This window comes from Aotus nancymaae, unplaced genomic scaffold (genome assembly GCF_030222135.1).
Source record: "Aotus nancymaae isolate 86718 unplaced genomic scaffold, 86718_ANA_hifiasm-v0.15.2.pri h1tg000022l_1, whole genome shotgun sequence".
Lineage (NCBI taxonomy): Eukaryota > Metazoa > Chordata > Mammalia > Primates > Aotidae > Aotus > Aotus nancymaae.
The window spans coordinates 25,217,501-25,243,087 of NW_026988435.1; the positions used below are offsets into that span (position 1 = coordinate 25,217,501).

The window sequence follows — 25,587 nt, forward strand, 5'->3', positions numbered from 1 at the left end:
AAAAAAAAAAAAAAAACCACAGGCTGAGGGAAGCAAAATAAAGAAGCTGATGGTGCCCAAGTTGATCAGTCCCAGCCAGGAGTCCTCAGCCAGGCCCCACTGCCTTAAGAACAGGGAATGGTGAGCCTTAACCAGGGAAGCACAGAAGCATCATTTCCCCAGGACCCATTTCAGAAAATGTTACTTTTAATTCTAAATATGTTTGTCCCATAGTATATATAAAATTCACATTTTATAGTGTACAACTTGATAAATTTTCACAAGCTAACTCACATAATCTAGTAACCAGTTTTACCTTGAATTGTAGGGTTTCTTTATTCATTCTGGCTATGAGATTTCTATTGGATATATGAAATGTGAAAACTGTTTCTCACTTTATAGTTTGAATTTTCACTGTCTTCATTATGTTTCTGATAAATCAATTAATTTTAATGTAGTTTAATTTGACACTTTTACAAGTTTTGGACCCTGCTTCAGAAATTATTGCCCATTCAGAGGTCAAAGTTATTCTATATTTCCCTCTCAAACCATTATCCTTCAAACCATGGTAATTTCATTATTAAAAGCACACATGGTATTTTTATTTTCTTAATATTAAGATCCGCAGTCTATCTAGATTTTATTTTTGTCTACAGTATGACGTGGGAGTAAAGATACTATTGCCTGCTCCAAGATTAAAACAAATTTTTCTTGAAACATTATTATTATTATTACATTTAGATCTGCAGTCCATCTAAATTTTGTTTTTGTGCACAGTGTGAAGTAAGGGTGAAGATCCTCCCTTTTCATATGTCAATGTCTAATTTACATATATTGACAGCACAATTATTTTCTGACTTCTTTGAAGTACCACCATTGTCATAAATGAGATGACATTTCGTATTTTGAGGTATCCTTAGAATCTGTATTCTGTTTTATTTTTTTCTATTCTTTTGTCAGAATCATAATGTTTTAGTACAACTTTATAACTTTGTAGTAGAATCACAGTTGTTACTACAGTTTCCCTGGGTTTGTCTTTCTGTTGGAGATTACTTTGTCTTTTCATGACATGTTTTATAAATATATGAATTCATAATCTGTCAATGTCTGAGAAAAAAGCCTATAATATCTTGATGGTTTTGCCAATATAGAGATAAATTTGAGCAGAATTGACATCTTTACAACATTCAGTCTTCAGAATATATACATGATATTCACTTTGGCCATGGTTAACTTATTTCAATTGTATTTTATAGATTTTAATGTGATCCTACAAACCTTTGTTTGATATATTTTTAGGTATTTAATTATTTTATTGCTTTGTTAATGGTATTACATAATTTGAACTGTGCTGTTTTATTTGTGTTAGAAATATAATTGCTCTTTTTTTGTATCAACCTTGGATCAATATAAATTTACAAATTTACAATTTGTTAATTTAGTGCAATCATTTAAAAAATAACTTTAGAGTTTTTTTGTTGTCATGTTATAGATAAGAAATTGACAGTTTCTTTCTTTCCAATCCCATGTCCTTAAAATCCCCCCTTATTTATTTATTTATTTTTGCCTTATTGCAATGGTTAGTTTCTCTACCACAATATTAAAACAGAAACAGTGAATATGCTCATTTGCTTCCCCGTCTACAGAAAAACGTTTTCTATTTTTTTCTTTTGGGTCACTGAATGTACACTCCCTCTAGGTTTTCTGTAGTTATCTCTTCTCATTTTAAAAAGTTTACTTTTTCTCCTAATTTGCTAAAACACATTTCATGAAGGGGTGTTAAATTTTAGCCTAATGCTTCATTTTGGCTTCTATGTTATATTATTTTTTCTTGAATGTCCTTGACAGAATTTAGAATCATAGTTTTGTTAGCCACCAAAAAGTAGTTAGGAAAGGTTACCTTCATTATTCTATGTTTTGTACAAGATTGGGGTTGTTTCTTTCTTAAATGTTTGGAAGAATTCACTAGTTTTCACCATCTGCTTCTGGAGTTCTCTTGTGGAAACTTTTTAAAAATAACAAATTTAATTTCTTTGACAGATGCCTCACTACTGAGATTGTATATGTCATCTCTTAACTTTGGTAAGTTGTACTTGTAGAGTAATGTCCTCATTTTAACCATATTATCAAATTTCTTTGCTTAAAGTTGTTTGTAGTGTTCTTTTCTGTTTATATGTATAGAGATTGTATTTATGTCCCCATTTTATTTTTGTAATTCTATTTTCTTGTTCCTCCTGATCAACATCCAATATTTTTAAAATTAATCTTTAAAGTTTCAGCCATTGCTTTGGTTACATTTACTACTCTGTGGTATTTATTCATCCATTGCTTTTCTTATCTTTTTTATTCCTTTCTCCTTTCCATAGTTTTGGTTCTTGAGATGAAAAATTAAATTGTTGAGTTTTGTCCTTTGTTCTTTCTCATATATACATACTGGCTCTAGTTGTTTCTTTAAAGGATGCTCTAGCTGCATCCCACAATTTTTTATCTCAAAATTTAGTTAATCGTATATTTTTATGCTGATTTCTTATTTGATTCATGAATTGTTTAAAGTATATTCTCTAATTTCCAGGATGTTGATCTTTTTTCAGTTATAATTTCCTTGTAATTATAATTAATCCCATAATTAGAGAACATATTTAAAATCATTTTGGTATTTTAAATTTTGGTGAGGCTTTGTTATAGCTTATTGCATTGTGGATTCTTCTTAATCCCGTAATCAAAGAACATATTTTAACTCATTTCAGTATTTTAAGTTTTGGTGAGGCTTTTTATATAGCTTATTGCATGGTTGATTCTAATTAAGCTCAGATGTACACTTGAAAAAAAGATAAATTCTGTTTTTCTTGGGTGGAGTGATCTATGTTCTAAATATATCAATTAGTTCAAGTGTATTAACAGTGATGTTCAGATCTTTTTTTCTTTTGTCTTATTTTTGTGTGACTTTCTAACAACTATGTAGATACTCCGGATAACTAAAGTCAAAAATCCTTCCAGGTGGGCTTCAGGCAAGTGAATGTTTTAATATTGCCTCAGGTGATTCTAATTTTCAGCCAGCTTTGAGAAGCTTCAGTTGAGAGATTAATGTCTTGGTCATTGATGTAATCCTTAAATAGATGACAGTAATCCATTTAATGCACAAGTTTATACTAAACACACATCTCAGGATGTTCTGAAGAATAATCCATTGGCATATTATCTTTTCAGTAAGGCAGTTTTTCCAGTAAATTTAATAACGCAAAGGCATACTTCTTTCATAGAAAAACATTATTTTATCTCTAACATTACAACATTTCCTAAATATATCTGGTTAAAATAGTAAGGAAGCCTAATTCCATAGAATCTATCTTGAAAATTTCAACTGTTGGGAAAAAATTCATACACAGTATTCTTCTGTTGCTAATTATACAATAGATCACAAAAGAAATTTTTTATTGTGATTTATTTTTCTCCCTAAATATTCTCAGCTTATGTTTGGTAGTTGCAACTCATCAAAAAAAATTTTTAAAGGGAGAATACAAAAAAAATTTTTAAAGGGAGAATACAGGTTAGAGGCAAAATGAAATCCCCAAATTAGACATGTCTAACTGGTAGCCTAACCACAAAATTTGGCCCTCAGATATTTTTTGTTTGGCCTGTAGAATTTTTTTAAAACTTTCTCAATATTTTTACATTAAAAGATGTTGTATAAAAATGAAGATTTAATTTTTTGACATATTAGAAACATAATGGGACCAATACCATAATTTTATCAGCACCCCACTGCCTCCCATGTGGGAGCAAGCATTTGCATCCTAGAAGTTTTATCAACATACGGGGCTTGGTTGGCAGTGTGGGTAGATTATTTGCAAGCCCAGCCATAAATAAGTTCTATAATTTTAAGCATCCTAATTATCACCATTCATTCCACACTTTGTCAAGTGGAGTGTGTTTGGGGTGCTGATTGGGGGGAAGATGTAGATCAATCTATAGTAGAGATTGTCAGAGGCAACTGCAAATAATATGTGGAGAAATCTGCATCAGACTTGTTAAAACCATATGATTGGAGATACTTCTAACAAAGTTGTTAGTGGAATTTTAACTAGATATATGTTAAGTCTGAGGGGTTTTAATTAAAAAAAAATACAGATATTGACACAATCCCAGTAGGTGGAGACAAGGTGTTAGAAATAGGAGTAACAATACAAAATAGACCTGGAAGAAAAAACTGGGACCTAGTTATTGCCCTCTAAGAAATTTCCCTCCCTTCCCCAAGCCCCATGTCATTGAAGCAGAGTGGCAGTAAAGAATTTTCCACAACAAGCAACATATGTACGTATTATATGGGTGTCTTGAAGTAGCCAGGAAGTTCAATATTTAAAATCCAGGGTCAATGTCATGTAGCATTTAATGTTAATAGAATTAGTTAACCTGTTTGGAATGATGACTATCATAAAAGTGTGCCATTTCATGGAATCAGAAAATCTGTTTAAAGAGAACCTGTAGGGAAGCTGACTTGATTAAAAGACTCTGAGTTATGTGGAATCAGTTTATGACATCATTCTGCCTAAAAATATTGTTAGTATCAATATGGAAGATAGAAATACATCCTCAGGGAGAAAGGGGTTAAACTGCCCTGCAGCTGTGGCAAAATTGTTAATCACATTATTTTCCAAGATGAGAGATAAAATTTGTTTTGGATTCTAATGCTTCTTTAGATCGAGAGAAACACAGAGGACAACAGAATTTGATATACTTCAGAACTAAAAGAAAATCCATAACCTGATTCCTCTGAGCCAGTGTAGGTTCTAGAATATATGTTATCTGGAAAAAACAACAACAACCAGGAAGCAATATTTTGAATACCAACAACTCTCCCTTTCATTAAGAAAAGTGGATCCTATCAAGTCATAGTTTATATGTAAGACAGAAAAAGAAGCCCAGTTGAAAAGAATATGAAAACATTCTCAAAAACTAGACAAAAATATTGAAACATGGAAGAGGCTTTCTCTTTATGAACATTTGAAAAAATACTACAGTTAATCCTTGGATAACAGCACCAATGTAGCTTTAAAATTTGTTATAATACAGACTTTCTTCCACCTCGATTTTATATAATTTACTAACATACATAGATAGGAAAAGTCTTTATAATCTTCCATCACTGTGTTTACTCACCCAGATATTTCCTGGATGAACTATTGAAGGCCTCTACAGATGTCTGTATCTTATTCTTCACCTTCCTTGAAACAAGAAGCCATTCCCTGTAAAGAAATATTATGAAAAGTTACACAGATGGCCTTGAAACTTAAATATATAATCGGAATTTCTCTTTTCCTCACCGAGAAAAAGAAACAGTTCTGGTTGGAGGTGGGGATAGCTAGTTATCCATGACCCAATTTATAGCTCTATTTCTAGCCCATTAAATTCTATATAGGCAAAAGTTTAAAACTAGTCCAAAAAGGCAAATGACATACTTTTAAGCATTTAAGAGGAATTACCAACTTGTCTACTTTCTCATTGTAGGACAATTATTTTGGGGATGTCTTGTTGTAAAAACTTTAGTATTGAACAAATAATAAAAGCAATTATAAAATGAGTGAACATTCCCCTAACTTATTACTAAGAAAAATAATTTCCCATGATATAGCTTCATTTTCATATGAAAAACTTTTACTGACTTTTATAGGCCTTTTATATATGAACATTTCAGAGAGAAAATGTGGATCCTGGGGAAGTATGTCTTCAACAGTGCAAACAGTCTTTATTATAATATCTTCCTGGATTTTCTCATAGGTTAGACATCTTTTTGTTTTTAATTGATATTCTGTTTATATTATGTTACATAATTACTCTTTGATATGATGAAAATTTGATGGCTGTTCTCTTTATCAGGATGTCAGGATTTGTTGGTATATAACATTTTATTATACCTACTTAAAAAAATGGATACATGTCCATAGTCAACATGAAAATCATTTTATTAGGAATAAATGTATTCATTAAACCAATATTTATTGAAATCTTTTAATGAATCATAAACAACTCTAAAGAACTGGATGGTCTAGAAAAGTAACCAGACAAGAAATATAAAATGAAATATACACATGGTATAGTAGAGAAGAGATAATATTTGTTCACCTAGGCACGCTTCCCAAAGGGGATGTCTATCCTGAAATTTTAGAGTTGAGTGGAAATTAACACAGGAAAGATTTGGAGAGGTTGTTTGTGGTGATGAAGGCACAGAGGTGCAGGAGGATGGAATAGCTGTAGTGAATAACAAGTAGTCTGCTATGTATGGCTGGCACAGGGATCTGAGTGATGAATTGGTAAGATCTGAGTTAACTAGGTCATCTGAGACCAGCTCTCTAACAGCCAGGTGAAAAGTTTACAGGGAAGCTTTTTAAAGCTTTTGAAGAATTTTAAACAGAGAGTAACCACGTAAGATTGTATTTAAAAACGAATCCAACAGCTGTCTTGAGAATTAATGGATTGGAAGGGCTTGAGACAGTAGGCAAAGAGAAATAAGGCAGTGAAAAGGAGAGAAAGAGGAAGTGAGAAAGTTTATTACAGGGATAACAAGGACAATGGGAAGGATTTGGGTATGGAGAAGAGATAAAACTATATAAAATATTTATTGGGCAACAGACTGGGCTTAGTGGTGACTTCCTCTGCTGCACAGTATAAAGGTTGAAGAATGGGCTCTGGAGGAAAGATACAGATGGGTTTTGGGGATACAAACTGATGTTTCAGTATGACCCCTAAATGGACAATCAGTTGTGATATTCAAAACATTTGATAACAATACAACAAAGGCAATGCTTAATACTACGGATATTGGCAAATTCCCTACAGTAAAATGCTGGAGGCTTCCTGACTTGCCCAGCAGCAGGGAAGGAGAAAGGGTCTTAACTACCGTAAGGCTGGAAGGTCCATCACACCAGTGTGGGAGAATTGCCAGTCCAGACAGAAGGAACTTAAAGGGTGTTAGAGCAGCTTTAATTGGCTTGTTAGTGTAGTTCACACCTTCACAGCCATACCAGTATACCTTGATGAACATCAGCCATGGACATGTGCATCTGTGTATCAGGAGACCAACTGTGTTATACACTGAGTTTTGGAAGCCTTTTCCCTTTATGCCAGTTCTTTGTAAGAAGACACTTCCTGCTATTTCCATTTTATTATTCAATAATGCTTTTACTCAATTTCTTACAAGTTTATTCCCAAAGAACTGGAGATTCCCCTTTCTCCATGCTTGCACTAAATTGATTAAGTGGTTCTTTTTCATAATAGTATCAAAAACAGATTCAGAAATAAAACAAAGACAGGCATTGATATGGCATTTTAATGAAGATTCTTTTAATTTTCTATTTAGAATAATATTAAGTAATGACTAAATATTATATACATTGCTTGTTAATGTGTTCTTGATAATTCCTTTTTTATCATTTTCTTTTCTTTTTAGAAAATCAGAACTGGTATAACCTAACAACATGTTTCAGAATCACCAAGTACTATAAAGATTCTTAGATTGTATTCTTCTTGCAAGCTAACAAGTTAGCCTGTCACTATCTCATGGATGCTGGCAGAAGATATGTCACTCCTGGGTGAGACACGAATAGCTTTGTTAGTCACAACAATTCCAGTAGCTAGAACATCAGCATTTTCTTTAGCTAGTTTCTCAAGCTCCAATTCCCAGAGGGCAAGCCAAAGACAGTAGGTGAAGCTCGCACACGAAGTGAGTTGTGTTAACAGCAGAAAATCCCAGAGTTTGGGGAAGCTAATTCTTCTATAAAGGCAGTAAGCATGCCTTCACTTTGGTCCAGAGATAGACATTATTTTACTTTACTGGACAGTAAACAAATCTGCCCTTTGTGCTTGAGGGAGACATCATTTCTATCTTCCAAGGCTATTCATCATGCAAACACCATTGGAAGGAAACCAGAGTAACTTGTACGGAAATAAAAGAGATCATAGGGGGATTGTCTTCCAATATTATCTACACATTCCTTTACCATCCTGACTTCTGGAAGAGTTCTCTGTAAGTACACCTCTTCATTGACCACTTCAGTTAAACTGACAGTTAGTAACTGGGACCAAATCTGTTCAATTTGTCTCATTTAGCACTTAACTTATGCCACTGTCAACACCACTTCAAGCAGCAGAATGAGGCCTGCCTGCATATGTAAACCATCCCCCAGTATCCTAGTCTTAACTAGTTGAACAAATCCCATAAACCATCAAGGTCTACCTTGGAAAGCCATGTGACATTCTCCTTCTGTTTCCAAATTGATTATTCCATAGGGCTGGAGATCTTAATCTAGAACAACAGAATATACTAACAATAACAATCTCTACCTTTGCAGGCAAGAAGGAATTTTAGGGCATTTCTAAATCTAAAATAGGTCACTGAATTGAGGCTGAACTGAAAGTCTTCTAGGGACAAGTAATATTTCCTTCTACACTTGAAGTTTTCTTATGACCACATCTAAGAGCAAGACATCTTGTTTGCAGAAAGAACAAAGTTAACAACTGGCTTCTACTCAAGAAATACAGTCCAGTAGTTCACAGGGTTCCCAGTTTAGCTTGAATAACTCAGTTTAATTCCTGTTTGTGGAGAGCCTGCTGAGGACATTCAGTTCAATCTGTACGGTCTATGTTATCAGCAAGATGACATGCCTCCCCCCAGGGAATGACCGAGGAGCAGCTGTAAAAAAAAGGCATGAAGCAGAGACAGTACAGCTGTATTGACAAGTTGCTTAGAAGATTCTGAAGAAGGAGCCATTCTTTCTGGTTTCTATCGATTTCTCCATAAGATTAAGGCAAATAGTGATCAAATTGTGGACAGAGATGCCTGCTGGGCACAGGTAACCCAGCAGGTGGTTAAACTGAAACTTCTTGAAACAGTTCCAGAGAGAGGCCCCATAGTGATTCTTTCATAAGGAAGGTTCCAAAGGCAGATCTGAAAGATAAAGGCCGCCAATATTCCCCCTTCCCCTACACCTCTCTCAGGATCTGCTATACTTGTTATCTGATACATCATGTACCTGGTTGTTATTCTCCTTCTACTACCGCAAAGTCCGTGTGTCCCATTTCAGTAGACATAATTTTATCTATTTCTTATCAGAAGTTTTGTCTGGAAGGGTCAGGTGTACAAACTTTAGCAAGGAGAGTTTTACAGAATTTACAGAGATCGGTTGTGTTCTCTACACTGGCTCACATTGCCAACAGTAGTGTATTGAACCAGATGATCACATCTCTGTGATCTAGGACTGTGCCAGGATTACAGGAGAACACAGCCAACTGAGTCAGAATCAAGTCTAATTTCCCTCGGCTCCCTTTTGGGCAGGCTCAGTGTGTATTCCAATCAGGCTGGACTGGTGTTGCTTTTACAGGAAAGAAAACAAAGCATCAGATCCAGGAATGGTAATGGCAGAAACCTGAAATGCTTGTATATAACTTCTGACTTATTTGTCTTGATAATTACCAAGAAAGCAATTGAGAGTGGATTATTTCTTTCTGGTGATAGCCATATTCACTCACAAAACTGCCTTGTATGTGAACCAAAAAGAGGAAGGGATGGTAGCAAACGTTTAATGCCAATTTTTAATGAAGCCTTTCTAATGTTCAAAAAATACTAGATGACTGTGGATGAGAAGCATGGATGACCCATTGAATACCTTGACAATCATTTACTTTTTAGTAGGTTTTGTGATAAAAGGCCCACCATTGCCAAATTTCAAATGGTCCAGAAAATTGAAAATGTGACCCATATTAGTTTCAGGAGCTACAGCGATTTGCCCTGAGCCAGCAGTTGGACTAGAGCTGCAACACTCTAACCTAAAAATGTGCCACTGCTGCTAAGGCATGACTGACACTTCCTATGTATAAGGTTAAATGTCTGGTATATTCATTCTACCAAGAATGGCCCAGTGTAATACTATATGCCATGCAGTTTGTTATCTTGAGACAAAAGAAAATGGTCAACATTTCTGGGGACTCACAAATGTTGCATTTAGTGGTAGCCTCTGCACCAGAAACATAGAGCTTTCATTTTGTACCTAGTCTATGATGGTTAATGTCTTGTCATGCACATGGCTACAGGAAGCAATGATGAAAGTCCAGGTGGTTATTGATGGTCAGGTTGATTCCAATTGTTCTTATAAAAAATAGACCCTTATCAAGGACATCAAGATGACTTACTCAGATCAGCATTCATGATTTGTTTCCTGAGTTTGTAGTTTCAATGAGGGGTGACTTTAAAATGCTAGTCTGCAGTTTTCCAAACAGCAAATCCAACACTAGACTATAGGGATGGGCCTAACAGCCAGTGCTGGAGAAAGACATTATGTTTAGGAAAACGGACTGTAAATAACCTTGCACTATGTCCCAGAAGGAGACACTATCTCTATCTTCCAAGTCTGTTCCTACTACACACTTCATGAAACAATAGTGCAGAAGAAAGACAGTCAGATGTGTAGGGATTTCCCAGTGAGAAATAGTAGACAGAGGTTTAACTACTCTAAGGACATGATCTATAAACTGCTTCCTATGGTTGAAGTGCCCTAATTCTTTTTTTAAGCAAGATAACTGACAGTGATAACCACCAATTACAGCTTTTTATTCTCTAATTAGACCAATGGCAAGTGAGCCTTCTCCATTTTCTAACAGAATTTATTATAAGAACTGAGTATATACTTTTAAATACATATATAGCTGAAAGAAACATATTTTTTCAGAGTTTGCCATGTATTCATCCTCTCTGCTTGTTTTTAGTTGTATAAATTATCTTTTGCAAACCTAATGTTTGAGTTCTTGTAGTAATATTTGTTCAAGGTTATAGTTGAGCAAGCACAACTTATCCAGAAGAAGAAAGAATTGTCGCATGAGGATGACCAAAAGACTTTCTGGAGTGAAAGGAAAGGATTGTCCCTGGATATCCTAGGCATTCACACATGCTAATAGCAAGTGTTCTATATTTCAAAGTCATATTTTACATAATTAATGCTAACATGGTTATTGTGCAAGCATTCCTAGCTCCTGAGGTCTCTAATACTATGCGAGCATGGGTCTTCTAATTTCAAAGGTAATTAGATGCTGATAGTTATTATGGAAAGGATGAATAAATTCTCTCTTTCCAATGCATTCATAATTTCAGCTTCCATCATGAACTTCCCTATTTAGCATCTACATTAGTTTCCTAGGGTTGTCATAACAAAATACCACAGAAATTTATTTCCTCACAGTTTTGGGGGCTTTAAGTTGAGATCAAGCTATCATCAGATTTAGTTCCTTCTGAGGCCTATGCAAAAAAAAAAAAAAAAAAAAAAAAAAAAATTCTGGGTATAAAATTATTGTAGTCATAATTTTACCCCCAGGTCACAACATAACTCATTTTAGGAAAAAAGAAATCAAGTTTAAGACTGAAAACAAGGATACATTAATGGGGGTTGCCTATTTTTCTCCTTGATCTCCCTGACCATAATATTAGTGACAGGAATTCGGTCATGCTGTGGGAGGTTACAAGGTGCTTTGTTAAAAAAAAAAAACAAGTTTTTGTAGATATTTTAAATTTTAAAACACTGTGGTCCTTTTGAAGTCATTTTGCACTTAAATTATTCAATGTTGGCAGATAGTTTGAGTCATCTCATTAATGGTGGTATCTGTGGGTTGTTTTTGTCTCCTTTCATGTAAATTATAGCATATTATAATGATGGGTTAGGTCATGTAGGGTGTCTGGAGGCCAAAAACTTTGAAAGAAACAGGAATTTTTAGAAATGGAAAAGCTTCATCCTACATTTCACTCTGAAATATGAAAAAAAAATGAGATTGGCATCCTCAATTGTGATGAAAATAGATTCATTCAAAAAAATATCATTTTAGTTATGGCATGTATATTATCTAATTTTTTTCAAAATATGAAAAACTTCAACTTATTTCCTGTCATGACAGCTTGTGATTTTTAAAAATACATATTCTGACACTGATAAATTAGTCATTAACCAAATGATCATATAATTTTCGTTCATCACCTTTGCAAGTTAAGAAAGAAAACATATTGCATCCTAATACCTTTCACTAAAACGTTGCAGAAGTAGACAATTTAATAAGCTATAGTCCTCAGGAGACGTGAAAATAGAGTACTAAGAGTCAGCTTGAGAATGCACAATGAGGATTAGTCACATTGCTTATTCTGCCTCATACTCCTTAGCATCTAACTAAATCTGTACTATATTTGTCATTAACAGCAAAACAAGCTCACAGTAGAGAAAAGGAGAAAATCATTAAATAATAGGAAGAGATATGTGTTGGTCATCTAATACAACAGTTTGTAATGAGGGGAGCAGAAACTCAAGGGATCTACAGTATGATCCAGTGATTTGCTGAAAGAAAGTATTAGATATTCTAATCACTTGTGTTCTATCGATTCCATTTCCATCTTATTTTTCATATTTTAAATGTTTAGATTTGTTAGTACAAGTATTGCATGAATATGATTGCACATTATATAATTGCATAGGAATATAATTTATAAAGAAATATAAATATGTTATATGTGTATGCTGAATTACTTTTGTCCTTGAAAATGAGAAAACAAGTTTAGGAACTGAAGGGATAACATATTTCTCTTCTTTTAGGCAAATCATTGAGTTGTTCTTCATGTTGTGCCTGGAAAGGGAAAAGGCAGAAAAGATCACACTACTTATATGACTTAGAACTGAGTATTCAAAATGTATTAATGACAAAAATATTTTTAACAACCAGTGAGTTCAAAAGCCAGTTCTTAAAATAAATACTTAAATAGCTTCTCACAAAAGTCAGATTTCAAAATAGTACCTGGTATTCATTTTCTATTGCTGCTATAGCAAATGCCCACTAGTTTAGGGGCTTAAAAGGACCATATTTGTAAGTATTTGTAGAATTTGATCCTTCTGGAAGGTAGAAGTTTGAAATGCATCACCAGGGCTCTGTCCTCTGCAGGATTTAGGGAGACTTTGTATCCCTGCCCTTCCCAGTTTCCAGAGACCGTCTTTCTAGAGGTCTTCAAAGCTAGAAGCATAACATCTTCAAGTCTCATTCTCTGCTCCTTTGCTTCTGTAATGACACTGTCTTCTGACTTGAGAGGAAACCGCCTGGGTAATCTAGGTTAATCTCTCCATTTCATATTCTTTAACTTTATCACAACTGCAAAGTTCCTCTTGCGATATCAACTAACACTCACAGATTCTGGGGATTAAGACATGAACATCTCTGGAGACCACTATTCAGCCTTGTAAGTCATTTTTAGCTTTCTAAAATCTTCCTGATCAAAAATATTTTCATTTTGCTCTAATATCCACTCAAAAATCTGTCCTTACTCTCTTCTTTTGATTTATCTCTTCAACAGTCATTTAAAAATCAAGTTACTTTTCTACACTAAAAGTATAATCAAATTGTCAGTAATCAAAGTGTCAGCTTGAACATTTTCTCTTCTTTGAAAATCCCAAGAAGACTTTGTTTGAACAAAGCATTGTTAAGTGATGTAAAATGTACCGAAGCTTTTGTAGAAAATAAAGAAAGATTTACATTATACCTGCCCATTATGCAGAAAAAAAAAAAAAAAAAAAAAAAACCTAAACGTGTCAACCTAAAAGTGCATCAGAAATCTATGGCTTCCAGCATTGCTGTACCAGAGCTCTTCTTTCAACTCTTGCTTGGACACAGGAGCACTTTAAGAAAAGAGCAAAATGCCCATTTAAATTACAAATGGCCTGGCTCAGTATGTGATTACAAATCAAAAATAGATGGCAGCTGCTGTATGCTTCTTTCTTGGGTGATCATGAAAGACAGAGCTGGGAAAATTCTCCTAATGGGCAGAGTTTCAGGAGCAGCATCTTATCATGTACTTTATATGCAAAAAAGAGGGACCATAGTATTAGCAAGTCTGTGGCCTTATGGCCAGTGGGTAATGGCCTGGCTAGTTGCTCAGAGGCTTAGAAAGAAAAGGATTGGAAGATAAGAGACAAGGAATTTAGCGTTAGAGGCATGAAGATAGACACATGGGAGTGGACACAGTGTATGATAATCTTTTTATAACATATTAACAGATACCGAAAAACATTTTGTCTCAGGTGTTGAATTAAATAACCAACTAGACAAAATGACTGGTAGGTTGACATCCATCAGTCTTTGCCATTGACTACTTCAGAACTATCACAGTAGGCACACAAAAGAAGTGGTCACTCTAGCAGGCATGGAGAATATGCATGGGCCCAACAGAGTGAATTCTCACTTTTCATGGCTTATCTAGCTATTTACATTGCCAAACAGCCAACCTGATAGCCATAAGCACTAAGGCTGAACCCTCACCATGGTACTATTCCTCTAGGCCACCATCCAGACACCTGCTGGGACAGTAAACACCTTCGGCTCTTTTATAATGGGATAGCCAGCAGTCTAGTCTCATAGAAATAGAAAAAAACATTCTGGATATGTCTTTTCTTGCCCTAAGAGCCTCAATGAGCACCACTATTTTAGGGTTTACAGTGTTTAAGGTACTAGCTAGGATCCTGTCTAATATCACCTGAGATCAATGGACCCGCTTTTCAGGATACAAGTAGGCCCTGACCATGAGATCCACTGCTCAGATCACGTAATATCACCACCCAGGATCTTCTGGCCTGATACAGAACTGAAGCAATGGCAGACACATTTCTGAATCACCAATCTAGAAGCCATATTTTGTGGAGATGAAATGCTGATACGGTCTGGGGCTGTGTCCCCACCCAAATCTCAACTTGAATTAGGATAGTCCCTACATGTCACAGGAGCCGCCTGGTAGGAGGCAATTGAATCATGGGGGTGGTTTTTTGCCATGCTATTTTCATGATAGTGCATAAGTCTCATGAGATCTTATGTTTTTTTAAATGGAAGTTCCCCTGCACATGTTCTCTCTTGCCTACTGCCATGTAAGATGTGCCTTTCACCTTCTGCCATGAGTGTGAGGCCTCCCTGGCCATATGGTACTGTGAATCAATTAAACCTCTTTTTCTTTATTAATTACCCAGTCTTAGGTATGTTTTTATTAGCAGCATAAGAACAGACTAATACACATGCCATCCTCTAGGAGGTAGTATATACATTGCATCAAAGACCATGATGTGGTTCTGTGGCCAAAAGAAATAATACATGGTTTTGTGTTAGAAGGAATGGAAGCAGAGGTCATAATTCTAATGACCCACCATGGGATTTTTTACTTCCCATGTCAGCAACTCTGGACTCTTTAGAGTAGACTTCCAGGTTCCCAAAGGGGTTAGAAAAAGCAAGTTTGCAACTGAGCTAGAACTGCAGTTGTCCCCTGGGCACTTTGAGGTTTTTGTTCCCAGGACAAGCAGAGGAGAAGTGGAGTCACAATCTTGGCAGCTGTAATTGACACTTACGTTGAGAAAAAGGTAGAAGTGCTTACACAATGGAGCAGTGAACATTCGTGGCACCCAGATAATCTAGTTAAGTAGGTCTTGGTGATTCTTCACCCAGTTGTGACAGTTGCAAAAAGACAGATACAGCAGTCTGGCCTGAGAAGCTGTGAAGAAAAGGAGGTCAGACCCTCAGGGATGATGGTCTGTGTCTAATCATTAGGTGAGTCACCCATAAAGCCAGCAGAGGTAATAGCTGAAAATAAAGGTGAGAGAACATGAAAAGTGGAAGAAAGAGTCTGTAAGTATCACTTGGTCCCTGAGAATTAAGTACAGCACTGGGGCTATAGTTCACTTAAGTAATCCATCACTTTTAAGCTTCCCTTCTTAAAAAGAGTGCCATGAATTCATGGAGAAGCTGATTGCTGAAAGTATATGGAAAAGTGGATCCAAGAGGCACAGGGGGTGCATTGTGGTAGTCAGGGGGATAGTCCATCTAGCTGCCCCTTCAAGAAAGTGCTTGCTGCCAGGGTGCAGGGAATGCAGTCAATAGACATCTCCAACTATTACCTTTCTTGTGGTTTGTCTCAGCAGCAGAGAGATGCCTCTCTGAAGGTCACATATCAACCACGACTGTCCATATCCAGGGGAGGTGAGGATGTAAAGGCCTGAACATTTCATCTTGATAGGGAACAATACTGGCATGCGGTGTTTGCTCTGGAGTGCCAAGTGACGTTGCCCAGAACATTGTCAACCTTGCATTGTTTGTGCAATTGCTCAGTGGACAGAAAACTGAAGCAAATGCAAAGATATATGCCTAAAGGAGCAGTAAGGTGACTTTAGGCTGGATTCCTAAAGGTTTTCCATTTTCTGCATAGTCCCTGTAGAAGATTGATTACCCTTGAATTTTGTGGCACAGCCCTGGATATTTTCACAAAATCTCCCTCTTCCCCTACTCCCTCCCTTCCCAATCTTGGTAGAAGTAGATTTCTGCTAATTACAACCAAAAAATCTTAAGTTTACACAAGTGGTCTATTCTTTGCTTACTCATTTATGATTTTCTTTTATAAAGTCCACTTTTTATATGAAAAAATATACAAATATCTTTGGGCTTCTGCAGTAGATAACTTTCAGATATTCGCTTTTCTCATGCATTGCTGTGGCATCACTTTCTTCACAGAAAATTGTATAGAAACTGTTCTGCCTTTGTTTTATTATATTAAATTATTTATTATAGATATAACAAGAAAAATATTTTATTCAAACCCATTATTTTCACCAACCAAGAATACATAAGAATATCCCCACTTGGGCACAATTTTTACATAATCACTTGTTAAATCCAGACTTGCCCGTATCTACACTTGACAAGTTTATCTTTAGAGTACAGTGTTCTGTCCTATTCTCATAAGACAACTGCATTCATAGAACACAGGTTTCCTGTATGCAGCCCCAAATAAGATTATTGCTTAGTTTTCTGATAATTTAAAATAAAGAGCAACATGATGTTGAGAATTCACTATTTCCAAGAAATTCTCATATCCCTCCTGCTGAAAATGCTTTTTATTTTTGGATAAAATTGCTTATAGGTTGCAATACTGTATACTTCTACACCATTTTCAGTCTTTCTGACTCTGCTGCATTGATTTCTTTGAACTGAAATCCCCAATGGCTATAAAACTATGAGCAAGAGTACAAAATCCTCCTCAGAATGTATCAACTGTACAACATAATGGTAACTATCTGGTTTTCCAGTTAGTAGAAACCTGGGTCTTTGGGTCAGACTTTAAATGAAATTTCTTTCTATCTTTGGTTGCTGACTCTGCTCCATTTCATAAGTAAAGTATTTGTAAGTGCATAATTACTTTTTCCAACCTAGTTCCATTGACCTTATAGTTTGTGGAAATATCTTCCAACTTCCAAATTATGATGTCAGTTTTCTCAGTGTTTCTACTCTGGTGTTTGGTGGTTTGTTTGAGCTGACTTCTGGTCTGAGGCTACCCCAGCTATTTTGAAGACACCAATTATTACAATAGCCTTTATATTTACTTCTTGGCTTGTGCCAATTATTCAGCTATTGTGTCTCTGCTTCAAACTCAGCTTTCCATATTCAGCTTTGTTATTCTAGGAACTCTAAAAATCATCATTTCCAATTAGCTAGCTGCTGCCTCTGAGTTTTGAGGAAACATGGATAAAATTTCGAAATGACATGTTGATTGTGAAAGAAGTCAGACTCCTTCAAAATATGCATACTACATGATTTCATTGATGTGACATGCTAAAATGGAGCAAAATAAATTTAAGATAATGGAAATCAGAAAACATTTTTGTGTATGGTGTATGTGGAGTGACTCTAAGAAAGAAGATGGATATTTTCTTAGATGACACTATCTCAATTGAGGTATGTACACAGATATGTACACTTGGAAAATTCATCAAATTGTATACTTAATATTTGTACATTTCACTGTGTTCAGATTTTAATTCAGTTTTAACAATGCCTGATAGACTTGAACCAGGGCCAAGAGAAAAAAAATGAATTACAGTTATAGAAGGTAAAAAAGCAAAAATTCAGAGTAATGGTTATCTTGTTTTCTTTTTATTTATTTTATTTTATTTATTTATTTTTTTGACGGGTCTCACTCTGTCACCTAGACTGAAGTACTGTGGCACAATATCGGCTCACTACAGCCTCCACCTTCCAGGTTCAAGCAATTCTCCCACCTCAGCCTCCCGAGTAGCTGGGATTACAGGCTTGCACCACCACCATGCCCAACTATTTTTTTTTTTTTTTTTTTTTTGCATTTTTAGTAGAGACGGAGTTTCACCATGTTGGCCAGGCTGATTTCCAACTCCTGATCTCGGATGATCCACCTGCCTTGGCCTCCCAAAGTGCTGGGATTACAGGCGTGAGCCACTGTGCCCAGTAGTAATGATTATCTTTTGAGAAGGCAGGTAATGATGTGAATGGAGTATTATAGAAACTTCTGGAATGCCAGCAATATTTGCATTCTTGATTTGGATGCTGGTTTTGTGGGTATTTTCAATTTGTGAAAATTAAATATATATGAAAATGACTTATAAAGATTTGTTTTCTAAAACCAATGATTCAGTATTCAAATACTTCTTGAAAGAATTATTGTAACTAAGGTAGTCATCCAAATAATACAGTCATCCACAAATTTTATTATTAATAGTAAAAGAAATAAAAAGAGCACATCAGGGGAGATGAGTGACAAACAAGAGGAAAATAAAAGGTAACTTTGTGAGAGGCAAAGTTTTGAATCTTAAGGAGTAATGGAGTCTGCTCAATGCTTCATGTGATACAAGCAATAAATTTCAGCTCTGCCCTCCTGGCTGACAGCTGTTTTCAAGATGAGAGAGAGAAATAAAAACGATTTTTTCTTGAAGAAAACAGATGGTTACTTAGGTGTGTAAATTTTGGCAACTGAAGATTACAAAAGCAAAGAAAAATGCTTTGTACACAGTCTTTTGTTTCATATTTTTATTGAAACTGTTAGCTGCATTGCCAACTGTCATTTTCAGTTGTCACTAATGTAACCAATGTAAAAATGAGAAGTAAATATTATGGTCACTAAAACTGCTGTTGTATTTGATGTGTATGTATATTGTCTGCTCGATAGATGTTTCTCTCTTGTTATATGTTTATTTTTCAATTTTACACATCTGTCTATACACATTGTCTTTCCATATATATTAGCAGACGCACCATTAAACTATTATTGGCATAACTATTAATGATTGCAAATCTGCTATAAAACCACAGCCAACCAATTTTTCTACACAAGGGAAATTCTTTTACTCCAGGTTAGTAACTGAGCTACACAGGTATATAGCTGTAAGCACTTACGTTATTACAGAGGTGTTTTAGCGATTTAGCAATATTCTTTGTGATCTTTACTGGAGAGGAACCAAAAATACTGAGGCTGTTATTCTATTGAAAATCTGTTAGCCTTACTCTCTAGATTTCTATCTAATTCCTTCCTCAGGAGCAGTCCTAAATTGTTCTCTAGTACAACAAGAGACTTAGGTGTAGGCCCTTGCCACACCAGATTCCTTTAATCCCCAAAAGACGAAAAATAAAGAAATCATCTCAGCCTCTCTCTTCAGTTCTTTCTATTAACATGGAAAATATTTCAGCAATAAGCCTACTTAAATGACATACCAGAGAGTTCACACTATTACAAAATTCTCAGTATCTGGGTCCCCTCCCTTTATGACAGGAGTAGTGACAGAAATACAGTCATTGAGAGTAGTGTTTAAAGTTCATCTTCTGATTGAGCCAGGGAGAGGACCACTTTCTCTGGAAAGTTTAGGAAATCTGGGAAAGAGTGCAAAAAATGTTAATGTAAGAGTAATATCCTTCAATCTAACCCACAGGCACATAGGATATCTTAATTTGAACAGAATGATCACATTCATTCTGTCTTTATTAAGCACGACCCATTGAAAGTTTCAATTGGCTTATATACCATTTATATACCAGGAGACACACTCTCCAAAAAGAAAAAAACAAGGAAAAAACACAACAAGAGAGGAGAGAGGAAAGAATCCAGTAAACTACAATAATGTTACCACCAAAGGAATTTGAAATGTAGCAAGAATAGCACAGCTACCATAGACACCTCAGTATTCATACAAACAATGCTCCCATCTTAATTTGGGCAACTTTATATTCTCCTATTCTTAAAAATAAAGGTTATTTTCAGAAAGTAATTTTCTGTTGCATTATCTTTAAATACTGAAGCATAATTGGGATATTTACCTATGATATATATAATATATTTCACATATACTTAGCTTTATGTATATACATACATTCACCTGTAAATAAATAAAAAATATATAATTTGAATTCAAACTTGAATTGGGAACACAATCTCATAAGCATGTACATAATTAAAGATATCTATATGCCTAAATACTTCTCTAGATACTTAAATATGTATTTCTTTTTAGCATTGTGATTAACTCTAGACAACTTCCAGAAAGAACAAAAGCTACATGTAGTATAAACATGTCACTTTCAGTGTAAAAGTTCGAGACTATATTAATTGAGGAATTGCATCAACTGTTCATTTTATTTTGAATGGAAATATCAACCATTATGTGAACATTTACATGAAAACAGTGTAACTTAATTTCTTTCTGAAACAGAATCTTTTTTATATTAGAGCATTAAATTTAAAATTTAATATCTATGTATACCTTAGTCACTTTTATAAGCTATATTAAACTTGCATGTCATGGAAATAGACATGAAAACCATGAAGAGCACCAAAAGCATTGGCAACAAAAGCCAAAATAGACAAATGGAATCTAATTAAACTTAAGAGCTTCTGCACAGCAAAAGAAACAATCATTAGAGTGAACTGGCATCCAATAGAATGGGAAAAAATTTTTGCAAGCTACCCATCTGACAAAGGGCTAATATCCAGAATCTACGAAGAACTAAAACAAATTTACAAGAACAATACAACCCTATTCAAAAAGTGGGCAAAGGATATGAACAGATACTTTTCAAAAGAAGATATTTATGTGGTCAACAAACATATGAAAAAATGCTCATCATCACTCATCATTAGAGAAACGCAAATCAAAACCACATTGAGATACCATCTCACACCAGTTAGAACGGTGATCATTAAGAAATCTGGAGACAACAGATGCTGGAGAGGATGTGGAGAAAAATGAACACTTCTCCACTGTTGGTGGAAGTGTAAATTAGTTTAACCATTGTGGAAGACAGTATGGCAATTCCTCAAGGATCTAGACATGAAATACTATTTAACCAAGCAATCCCATTACTGAGAATATACCCAAAAGGTTATAAATTGTTCTGTTATAAAGACACATGCACACATATGTTTATTGTGACACTGTTTACAAAAGCGAAGACCTGGAACCAACCCAAATGCCCATCAATGATAGACTGGATAAAGAATATGTGGCACATATACACTATGGAATACTATGCAGCCATAAAAAATGATGAGTTCATGTCCTTTACAGGGACATGGATGAATCTGGAAACTATCATTCTCAGCAAACTAATGCAAGAACAGAAAAACCAACACTGCATGTTTTCACTCATAGGTGAGTGTTGAATAATGAGAACACATGGACACAGGGAGGAGAACAACACACAGTGGGGTCTGTTGGGGAGTGGGGAGCTGGGGAGGGATAGCAGGAAGTGGGGAGATTGGGGAGGGTAACATTGGGAGAAATACTAATGTAGGGGAAGGGGGGTATGAGGCAGCAAACCACCATGGCAAGTACATACTTACATAACAATCCTGCAAGATCTGCACGTGTACCCCAGAAATTAAAGCATAATAAAAATATGTACATGTATATATATATATATATATATATATGTAAAAGAAAACCATGAAGAAAATGCAGAAAATAAATTATTGAATTTCTTTTTACTAAGAATGAAATATTAATAACTAATAATTGAAAACAGCCTTTAATCATTACTTAATATGTGCTATATGTTTTTCTAAGTAATTTGTATTTCATAATTAATTTAATCTTTACTACACACCTGGCAGGTACATGATTTTACAATTGAATAACAGGGCAGAGAGAAAAAAAAATTTTTTCTCAAGTTTACAGCTGATTTGTTGCCTAACAGGAATTTGAATCATGACATTGCTGCTAGCTTAAATCATGCTTAACTGTGTGGCATGTACTTTCTTTACTTCTCTTGTAACTGATTATGTCTCCCTAGATTTGTAATTTTAAATTTATATTAGATTTACTGTCTACATCTTTCAGTTAACATGTTACTACATTTTTTGAAAGTTTTAAAATTATGTTTAATCATATGTCACTTTCAAATTTGGGGAAATTAACTTGGAGTGTACATAAGTATGTAATATGATGAGAAACAACCTTGTGATTTAAAGGACTTCACTACTATGGATCACAATTGTTTTTTGTTGTTGTTCATCTTTGAGACAAATATATTAGAGGAAGTGGCAAATGCCCTACTATCTAAATCCTGAAACATTCAAAAGGAATGATTCAAACGCAAAAATTCAAAACCAATAATTTATTTAACATGATACGAGGAAATTTCCATCTTTGCTTTCTGCTTTCAATTCTTGGTGATAATGTTGATGAAGATGAAACTGATTTCTGACACTATCTGTGATTTTAGAGCTATTCCCCATCTAGATCTTGCTTTCAAAACATTTTGTAAATTATAAATATACAGGTACAATGCCCCGAAAATGTAAGTAAAATGTAAAGAGTTACATGATATGCATGCCCTCAAAATAACAACTTCAAATAAAATACCAAGATGAATCATAATTTAGCTATTCTTTCTGGAAACTGATTCCAAAAAGGAAATGTGAAGTTCTTAGACCCTTAATCTCACCCTATTGCACTCTGTGCTTGAAGTTTCAGTAAGTTTCAAGTGACACATGAGACTAGCTAGGAGACACTATTAAGTGATGTTCACATCTCAGTTCTTTATGAGGACTTTGTTCTTACGTTAGGTGTTATAAATGGTATTTCTTTCTTATTCTTCCTTCAGTGATGGCTCTAAATCCTTTGAAAGATCCTATACCAATCACTCTTGTCATACTTCGTGCTGAATAGCACTGTGATGTCCAGAAAAGAAGAAAGCAAATGTGTTTGTGGCACTGACCTAGAGGCACACGTCAAAATATATATGTAGAAAGCCACAAGACTTATTAAAGTCATTGACAATTTTTTGCCCTTGAAAATTTGCAATTAGCTACATGGGAATAAAAGTCATTCCTCAAACTCTTTTGACTCATTCTTCTATACTGATTTCTCTTTCTCTCTTTCTCCCTCAACGAGAAGGATAAAAATATCATAATTTAGATATGATACAACATTTACTTTGTAAGGAACGAGACTTATAACATTGACATTTCAAGTAAAGTCTGTGATTTCTTCAGGAAAAAAAGACAAATGCCATATAAGCACAGCCTGTCGCCAATCTTAATCTTTAGAAAACAAAGCATTAAATTCCACCAAAAAATGATTGATTACAATTTTCCTGTTGAGAGACATTAGTTTTATTTCTATTCATCTGTGTTCTATTTATCTAATTAATATTACAAATATTATTTTTAACGATGAATTGTTTCCTGTACACACATATACCCAGTTTTCTCTATTTTTGATTTTTTTTACCTCTTAAATATCTGAAAATAAGCTTAAGTTAGCATACTAAAATTATGCAACATTGTTTCAATTTATCTTGATAATTATCCATGACCAGTCAGCAAAATTTATCTATAAAATATTTGCCTGCCTTCAGGATCCTCATCAACAGTGTCCTATAGCAGTCTCTCATCAGCTTTCATTTGACTCCCTTAAAAAAATTTCCATCAAGCCTCAAGGTGATATGCCTAAAAGGATATGATGCCAACCCTGGTTTAAATGCCTAATGGTCTCCCTGGCACATATTATGATAGTTCATAAACAGAAAGGCTTAACTGAAGAAACTTTTCTTTTCTTTTTTTTTCCGCAATCTCAGCTCACTGCAACCTCTGCCTCCCAGGTTCCAGTGATTCTCCTGTCTCAGCCTCCCAAGTAGCTGGGATTATAGGTGCCTGCCACTACACCCAGCTAATTTTTACTTTTTTTGTATTTTTAGTAGAGACAGGGTTTCACTATGTTGACCAGGCCAGTCTTGAACACCTGACCTTGTGAACTGCCCCCCTTGGCCTCTGAAAGTGCTGGGATTACAAGTATGAGCCACTGTGCCCGGCCAGCTGAAGAAACTTTTTTCCACATGAATTTCCAGCCTACCCTGTTCCCTTCCCCATTATTATATAGCGTAAGCTTAGAAGCTATTCCTTTTAATATCCTTCTAGGCAATTCTGCTTCTAATATCATCACTATAACCCTTTAGCCATCCTTCCTCACTCTGACTTACTGAGCACAGTTAATCTGCTATTAGTGACAAAGTTTTCCATTCTTCCATCTCTTTGTGTCACCTAGTTTAACTCTCATAACTCTCAAACTTTCACTTTACACATTATTAGTAATTGGTTATCAATAAGAGTTAGGGTTAGCACATTAATAACCAAATAATTAGTTATTAATAATGTGTAAAGTGGAAGATTGAGAGTGGTGAGAGTTGCAGAGATCCCTCTGCAAACCATATTTATCCAGCCTTTTATGCTAATGTATTTGCCTACAACAAGAGTCAGTCCTCTGGCTGTGTGATTTTATTAGAACACAGTTACACTCATTCCCGCATACATTGTGAATGTCTACTTTTACACTACAATAGTAGAGTTGAAAAATGTAAAGGCCACCACATGGCCTTCAATACCTAAAATATTTGCTATTAGGCCAGTTGTAGAAAAAGTGCCAGACCCTGACCTACAATGTACTTTTATTCTTTCAACTATTTAATCTCTACTTACATCCAAGATTGAGATGCATTAGTTCTACAAGAAACACAAAAGAATATTCATACTGCCTATTGAAATTAGGTTACCATCACTTCTCTAAGCAAGCCTTTTTTTCCCGTACAGTGATACTATTTAGGCATACATTTATTCTGTTGAAATTCCCCGTTTATTTTTCTGTCTTTGCTAGACTCTGCTTTGTAAGAGACACTTTTTCTTTTTCTATCTGCATCACAAATACCTAGAGCATAGCAAGCAGATAATATTGTTTGCAGACCTGAAATGCCAGGAACAGCGCTGGCAAGTGAAGATCCCACCATTACTATCCGCCTAAAGTCAAAGGGATGACAAAGTGGTAGGAAAAATGTTGTGATTACTAATTCTTACAATACAGCATCATAATGGCATTAGTTGAGATAACAAGCAAAAAACAATGGAAATTAATATAGAGAAAAAAACTGATTGCCAGAAAGTAAGTCTTGCAGGAAAGTTTTTTACTAAGAGGAAAAAATAGATTTGCCATCCTAACCATGTGCTAAATGCATCTTGCTAGGATGATATCAATGGTCCAATTTCCTTATTTAACTAAAATCCTAAGAAAAAGAATAATATATCTATGTCTGCAAACTAGGAAATAGATGAATGTTAAAGTCTGTCACTTTCTGAAGTTCATGACTCTTCAGACTAGATGAGACCAAGTTGCCTGAAAATCTCTTTTCTCAAAGCAGTGATGTGGGATCTGAATGGTTATTAAACAGGCTCAAGTATGGAATGTACACATAGGAAATGGTTTGATTTATCTGCCC

The 25,587-nt window shown here is 35.0% G+C and overlaps 1 long non-coding RNA gene across 1 annotated transcript in view; it reads right to left on the bottom strand.

Annotated features, from left to right (window-relative positions):
* The window catches only part of LOC105732780 (uncharacterized), a 150,269-nt gene that overhangs the window by 74,817 nt on the left and 49,865 nt on the right, over positions 1 to 25,587 (bottom strand). Inside the window, exon 2 of the long non-coding RNA XR_010343900.1 lies at positions 5,137 to 5,222. This is a non-coding gene — a long non-coding RNA (uncharacterized LOC105732780). The remainder of the gene's footprint in view (positions 1 to 5,136; positions 5,223 to 25,587) is intronic.